Raw genomic sequence first — 8,581 nt, 5'->3', positions numbered from 1 at the left:
ACCTTCTGTGAGAGAGAGAGAGTGAGCGAGAGTTTCTGCTGCATGACCGTGTGTGTGTGTGTGTGTGTGTGGTATGTGCCATGTGTACCCTTAAGTGTTCAGTGCTGCTTGGCCCCGATACATTTGATTCCCTGTTTATGTAATATAATTTGTGGAACCAGATAAAGTATTCAAATGTCTGTGTGTGTGTGTGTGTGCGTGCGTGCGTGTGTGTGTGTGTGCGCACGTGTGCACGTACAGCTAAACACCTGTCTGTCTGGCATAGCGACAACTTTTGGTCCTTTGCCTCCGAGCCCGGCACAGATCGGTTTAGCAACTACTGCCCTCTGTATTGTACAAGGATGTCCCGTTGCCACATTCATCACTTCTATACTTCCTTATTCCCACTGATTATTGATTGGAGTCATTCGCTTGACACACATATAGAACATATATATATATTTTTTCTTTTACTTACCGTTACTGCCGCGCTCTGAGACCCAATGGCCGCTGGCTGTGCCGAGCAGAACCGTCTCGCTGACCTCACACCCAAAGATCAACTACACGCCGTGACCTCCGGTAGAAGAAGACACACACACACACACACACACACACACACACACACACACACACACACACACACACACACACACACACACACACACACACACACACACACACACACACACACACACACACACACACACACACACACACACACACACACACACACACACACACACACACACACACACACACACACTCTTTCATCATCATGGCTATCACTAAGAAAATCCCCTCTTTCATCAGCATCCTCGTCAGAGCTTGAAGAGACTGCTCCATGCTCAACACAATAGTCTTCTTCAGTATCCTCAACACTACATACATGTTGGTTTCTTTTAAATGATCTAAATAATGTGAGCCATTAAATAAAGGCTTTTTAAAATGTGTAGAGCTGCCTTGGACTTCAACTTTTTTTTTTATTGCTATTAGTTATTTGATCATGGGTAAAACAATTAACAGCTGAAGCATAAACAAGAACTGTCATACATATAAGCATATATATGTCATACTGTCATCCATCCCTACACCAACACCCGCTCACTCAGATCTGCCGATCAGCACCTCCTAGTGATCCCCAGGTCCAGGCTCAAAAGAAGGGGTGATCGAGCCTTCGAGGTGACGGCACCAAGGCTCTGGAACGCTCTCCCCCTGGACCTGCGAACTGCCCCCTCTGAGAACTCTTTTAAAAAACAACTAAAAACACATTTGTTCAGACAGGCCTTTGATCACACATAGGCGCCTTTTCTTGTCCTCACTGTTCTATAGTTTTGTTTTAATTTGTGACTCATGTTTTTATCCAAATTCTTTTATTCTACTTTTTCTATCTGGTTTCACTGTTTTTAACTGCTGTTTGTTTGTTGTCATTTATTTCTGATTTTGTTTTATTATGTTTTTTATATTAAGCTGTAGTGTAAAGCACCCTGTGCATTCGTGCTGTGAAGGGTGCTATATAAATAAAGGTCATTCATTCATTCATATAAGCATATATAATAACACAAATTATATCACATATATAAATATGAGTATATAAAATATTTAGCACATTTAGCCGGTGACACAAACGGCACCATGCCAGCGTATACTGTAACGTTACATGAAAGAAAATAACGACGGTTGGTATGTTACCTCAATCAGGAAATATCACGTTAGCCAACCTAGCACCTCTTCCAGCCAATCACTGAACACAGCCAAATTTGCGATATATAACAGGTGAAACGATAAACTGCGGGCACTTACTTTTATATCATTGACTTCTAACAATCTGAATGTTACAGGATGGATCCCACATAAATTAAATAACTATTGTATGTATGTATGTATGTATGTATGTATGTATGTATGTATGTATGTATGTATGTATGTATGTATGTATGTATGTATGTATGTATGTATGTATGTATGTATGTATGTATGTATGTATGTATGTATGTATGTATGTATGTATGTATGTATGCATGCATGCATGCATGTATGTATGTATGTATGTATGTATGTATGTATGCATGCATGCATGTATGTATGTATGTATGTATGTATGTATGTATGTATGTATGTATGTATGTATGTATGTATGTATGTATGTATGTATGTATGTATGTATGTATGTATGTATGTATGTATGTATGTATGTATGTATGTATGTATGTATGTATGTATGTATGTATGTATGTATGTATGTATGTATGTATGTATGTATGTATGTATGTATGTATGTATGTATGTATGTATGTATGTATGTATGTATGTATGTATGTATGTATGTATGTATGTATGTATGTATGTATGTATGTATGTATGTATGTACATCAGAGCCATGAACAATGAACATTGAGTGCTCAGAACATGGAACTATCCACACACAAGCACACATGAACACACACACGACACGCACACTGTGCACGCTCACACACGAGCAGCCACTTAACACTTTAACATGAGCGGGCACACACTCATGTCGCACACACGCACACTTATGGCCAAAGGAAAGGACACTTTAAATTAGAATAACAGGAACAGTGTATTGCACTACCAAAGCTAACTAGCATGTCCCATATGCTCTGTAAATAACTATGTACAGATACCGAGATGTCACTCCATGTTACCTGTTACCTGTTACTGCACAATGTTGTTTTCTTCTTTTGATTCTATTATATGTTGTACCACTGTATTGCACATCGTTGCGGGCAAGACCACCCGCATTTCATTGTATACCTGTATGCCGTGACAATTAAAACTCTTGACTTGACTTGACTTGAAGAGTCATGTAAGGGTGTCAAGCGAATGACTCCAATCAATAATCAGTGGGAATAAGGAAGTATAGAAGTGATGAATGTGGCAACAGGACATCCTTGTACAATACAGAGGGCAGTAGTTGCTAAATGTGTTATTGGAACATGCAGGGTTACATAATAGCAGGCCTGCAATGCAACAATGCTGGATCCAGTCCTGCCGAGAAGAGACATTAAAAATATGTGAAAATAAATACTATTATCCTCTCAATAACGATCCATTTCAAGACCAGCGACTTGTGTTTCCTTGTCCCTCTCCTTGTCCCATGGTCTGCAGTCGGCGTCTACAGATGCATGTTTAGTGTTTTAAACTACTGGCATCTCACCGATGTTACAGAATTGCCTCTGGGAAAACAAACGTCCCCAAAAAGGTTGATTTCCCAACGTGTATGTATCCTAATTTTGTTTACTTTGACAGCAAGTTCACAGCGAGTTTTGACTATGCAGTAAAAATGTCCAGTCTTCCATTTGTTGTTCCATTGTGGACTTGTGAAGCCTATTGAATCATGTAATGATAGCCAGGTTATACAATTAACTTGACTTGACATTTGAGAGAGGACATAATGGGTGAACTGGAGTCACCCCAGAACCACTCCAGGACGTTTCCCTGAGTCTGGATTCCCAAGCCAAGCCTGTCATAATAATAATATAATAATTAGGGATGTCCGATATTATCGGCCGATATCGGCAGTAAAATGTGATATCGGAAAATATCGGTATCGGTTTAAAAAAAAGAAAAAACAATAACAATATTTGTTATATATATATCCAGTGAAATTATTAGTTACCTGAAATTATTCCGTTTTTGGGGGGGGGAAACCCTGCATATATCGGTATCGGTTGATATCGGTTGATATCGGTATCGGAAATTAAGAGTTGGACAATATCGGAATATCGGTATCGGTAAAAAAGCCAATATCGAGCATCCCTAATAATAATAATACATTTCATTTGTAACGCACCCTACCTTCCTGAGAATCTCAGAGTGCTACATAGTTAAAAAGAATAAAATTAAAATAGATATATAAAAAAAAGAAGAACACATAGCAGAACAACATATGATAAGACAATATGATTAGATAACTAATAAAAGGCCTTTCTAAAAAGGTAGGTCTTGAGTCCACGTTTAAAAGTGTCAACAGTTTGTGGTGCTCTCAGGTGATTGGGGAGAGCATTCCACAGTCTGGGTTGTGGCCGAGCAGAAGGCTCGATTGCCCATGGTGTGCAGCTTAGTCCTGGGGGCTTTGAGGAGGTAGGCTGTGCCGGAGCGGAAGGAGCGTGAGGAGGACAGGGGGGTGAGGAGTTCCTTGAGGTAGGCAGGGGCACCACCGTGTACGCACTGGTGAGTGAGGAGGGAGACCTTGTACTCGATCCTGTGTTCCACGTTGAGCCAGTGAAGTGATCTGAGGGTGGGGGTGATGTGGTCATGTTTGCATAACCATTACCGCTTGCACCATAACCGCTTGGTCCAATGAGAGATCAGTTTCGGTCCAACAAGACGACGACACAGACAAATATGTACTATAAAAGCATGCCGTCTTCACAGGAGGGAATCTTTTGTGCCAAGTTTGTGGCATAATTAAAAAAAATTCATTCAAATCTATTCATTATTAACTTGTCCTTTAACTAAGCTAAATAATTGCAACGTCTCCTTTAATCGGGAACACCGACAAAACGAGACCTATTGGACCAACACTGCGCTGAGACCATTTCCAACATGGACACCATGGATATTGACGATGACATCTATGACAAAAAGTGCCTCACGGAGACCCAAGGTACAGTGCCAACACACAGACACGGGCGTACTGTAGGCAGACATGATGACAAGTGAGCGGCACATACACTAACACTGAATTAACCTTTTCACTACCACACTAACCCTGATTTAACCCTTTCACTACCACACTACAGACGGTTAACCTTTCACTACCACACTACAGACAGTTAACCCTTTCACTACCACACTACAGACGGTTAAGCTTTCACTACCACACTACAGAAGGTTAACCTTTCACTACCACACTACAGACGGTTAAGCTTTCACTACCACACTACAGAAGGCTAACCTTTCACTACCACACTACAGAAGGTTAACCCTTTCACTACCACACTACAGAAGGTTAGCCTTTCACTACCACACTACAGAAGGTTAACCTTTCACTACCACACTACAGAAGGTTAAAGAAAAAGGCCTGAGTTCATGATGACTATATGTGTGTTTCAGTGGACTTCCAGAGAAGGAAGAGGCGTTCCATGTGTGCTGCTGTGAGTCTGGGACTGCTGTGTGCGGTTTTACTGGCTGGTAACATTGGGCAGATTCTCTACTGTAAGTCATGTATACATTTTGTCAAAATATTCAAAGAGCATGAGGTTGTTATGAGTACTCATAGAGAATAGGGCTGGTGTTATGAACACTCATACAGAATATGACTGGTGTTATGAATACTCATAGAGAATATGTTATGGTTTGAAACCGACCCCAATAGCACAACACAAGACAGGTATGAGAGTAGCCAAAACAGGGCAATATTTATTATATAACAAAAAGCGGCACAGTCCCTTTAAGGGAGAACACAAAAAACACTAGAGTCCATGAAATATGAAAACTGCGGCACTGTGCCTTTAACAGGCGAACAGGCTAAGGGACCAGGGGCACTGGAGAGAGGGACAGGGACAGAGGCCCGAAGAGAGGGGCTGGGGACGGGGACAGGAATCCAACGGCGGAGGCCGGGCACGGGGAACCTCTTCGTCCCGACCCCGAGTAGGGCTCTGCTGCTCTGAAAGGAATCCTCCTCCTCCTCCTCGGATGCTGCAGACGGGCAGCGCAGAACACAGGGGGTCCCCGGGGACCGGGGCGAGAACACGCCATCCCCCCGTGGAATAGGGAGCGATGGCGAGCCGGGGTCCGAGGGAGAACACGCCATCCCCCCGTGGAATAGGGAGCGATGGCGAGCCGGGGTCCGAGGGAGAACACGCCATCCCCCCGTGGAATAGGGAGCGATGGCGAGCCGGGTTGACGTCTGGAGTGGGAACACTGGAGTCCTCCTGTAGAGAATTAGAGAGCGAAGGCGGTGTCCCACTCCAGGCACACGGCGACAGGTGGTGATGGCTGGCACGTCGTCTCACGCCGGAGACGCGGCAGGTGATGGTAGCAACAAGATGGCACGACGTCTGGAGTGAGAACAAAGGGATCCTCCTGTGGAAGTATAGAGAGCGAAGACGATGTCCCACTCCAGGAAACGGCAGTAGATGGTAACGTACAGAACCAGCGTACAGAACACAGAACGACCCGACCAGGACTGGAGGGGAGTCTGCAACCTAAGTACTCTCCCGAGCTGATCGCAAACTCCCAACAGGTGCGTGAAGGTAGGGGAACAAGAATGTCCAAAGGTGGGGGCTGATGAAGAGTAGGAGACAGGGAAAAGTCCTCGCAAGGGTGGGGGCTGGTGAAGAGTAGGAGACAGGGAAAAAAGGTCCAGGGACAGGCGAATCCTCACAGAATAGGGCTGGTGTTATGAATACTCATAGAGAATAGGGCTAGTGTTATGAACACTCAGAAGCTGGTCGACCAATTGGTCATTAAAAGGGTTCTCCCTTCTTATAGTGTAATTCGGCAATTCTATATATGAAACATTTCCTTACAATGTGCCAAGATGTTTTTCTGTAATGAGTTTTGGATAAGGTTGACATCATTTATGGCTAGCCGTGCTACTAGGCTATATTAAACATAGAGAGTTTTAGAGAAAAACAAATGTAGATGTTTAATGTGTGGCACTGGAACATGACACGATTGAATTATCCTCACTTTGAGTAAAAAATAAAGGAATAAAAGAAAATCCTGGCTCATTTTAAGGAAATGTATACAAATAAAAATAAGTTATTTTCAGTGAAATAGGTTATAGTCAAGATATTTATTGAATATATACTGTATATATATATATATATATATATATATATATATATATATATTAGAGCTGGGCCGTTAACGGCGTTAACGTTCTGCGTTAACGCGAGACTAGTATCGCGCGATAATATAATTGACGCCGTTAATCTTTTTCTCAACGTTGGGTCTGTATTGTCCTTAAATACTTGCCGTAGTTCACAGCTGTGGTGCCCGGAAGTGATTGCACGTATGTACCGGAGCTGTAGTCAGAATAATGTGTTAAACTAAAGTAACTTTAGTGGTCCGGTAATCATTGTTATACAGGTGAGGTTAAGAAGTCCTCAGGATATAACACAATTCGGCGATGAGGACGTCTGAATCTGCGCAATGCAAGAAAGAAGTCCGTTGAGAGCTTTGTTTACATTATTAATGTTAGCTTAGCGAGTTAGCATGTTAGCTCACGTTACTCGGGCGGCACTTGAAAACATCTACAAGAGGAGGAAATCCACTTTACACACTAAAGGAAGGATCGACTGGACTATCGTGAGTGTTTACAACAGAAATGGCTTGGGTTATTGGAAATATTGGACCGTTTGATGACAATGTGGAGCAATATGAAATGAAAATGGGAGACCCTGATGTTAGCATGTTAGCTCACGTTACTCGGGCGGCACTTGAAAACATCTACAAGAGGAGGAAATCCACTTTACACACTAAAGGAAGGATCGACTGGACTATCGTGAGTGTTTACAACAGAAATGGCTTGGGTTATTGGAAATATTGGACCGTTTGATGACAATGTGGAGCAATATGAAATGAAAATGGGAGACCCTGATGTAAACAAGACAAACGTCTTTCTCTGGTCTGCATCTCCTTAACAATTGTGTGTATTGAGCTGTACTCCGACTGTAGTAGCTGTTCAGTGTTCTCTTGGAGGTGGACCTGAGACTGTAGTAGCTGTTCAGTGTTCTCTTGGATGTGGACCTGAGACTGTAGCTGTTCAGTGTTCTCTTGGATGTGGACCTGAGACAGTAGCTGTTCAGTGTTCTCTTGGATGTGGACCTGAGACTGTATTAGCTGTTCAGTGTTCTCTTGGATGTAGACCTGAGACTGTAGCTGTTCAGTGTTCTCTTTGATGTGGACCTGAGACAGTAGCTGTTCAGTGTTCTCTTGGATGTGGACCTGAGACTGTATTAGCTGTTCAGTGTTCTCTTGGATGTGGACCTGAGACTGTAGCTGTTCAGTGTTCTCTTTGATGTGGACCTGAGACAGTAGCTGTTCAGTGTTCTCTTGGATGTGGACCTGAGACTGTAGTAGCTGCTCAGTGTTCTCTTTGATGTGGACCTGAGACAGTAGCTGTTCAGTGTTCTCTTGGATGTGGACCTGAGACTGTAGTAGCTGCTCAGTGTTCTCTTTGATGTGGACCTGAGACAGTAGCTGTTCAGTGTTCTCTTGGATGTGGACCTGAGACTGTAGTAGCTGTTCAGTGTTCTCTTGGATGTGGACCTGAGACTGTAGTAGCTGTTCAGTGTTCTCTTCATTCATGGAACTGTTACACTGAGCTTGCACTGAATTTCCACACACTGACTTCTGCAGCAGTCTGTGTGTGAGCAACCAGTCAGCAGCATTGTGAATTCAGAGATTCACTAAAAGACACATTGAGAGACAGGTTTGTGTGTGGATTAAGAAATGAATGTGCACAGAAGAAACTACTGACAGAGAGTGATTTGACACTGGAGAGAGCTGTCAATATCAGTGTAACAATGTTAATGGCATCAAAGGAAAATTACGATAAATCTGGTTTTAAAAGAAACACTGGAAATTACAAAAAGAAGAGACATGTTCATGCTGTTGAACAAGGAGA

The sequence above is a fragment of the Notolepis coatsorum genome (assembly GCF_963971535.1).
Source record: "Notolepis coatsorum genome assembly, chromosome: 6".
NCBI classification, from domain to species: domain Eukaryota; kingdom Metazoa; phylum Chordata; class Actinopteri; order Aulopiformes; family Paralepididae; genus Notolepis; species Notolepis coatsorum.
This window is presented reverse-complemented; position numbering follows the sequence as displayed.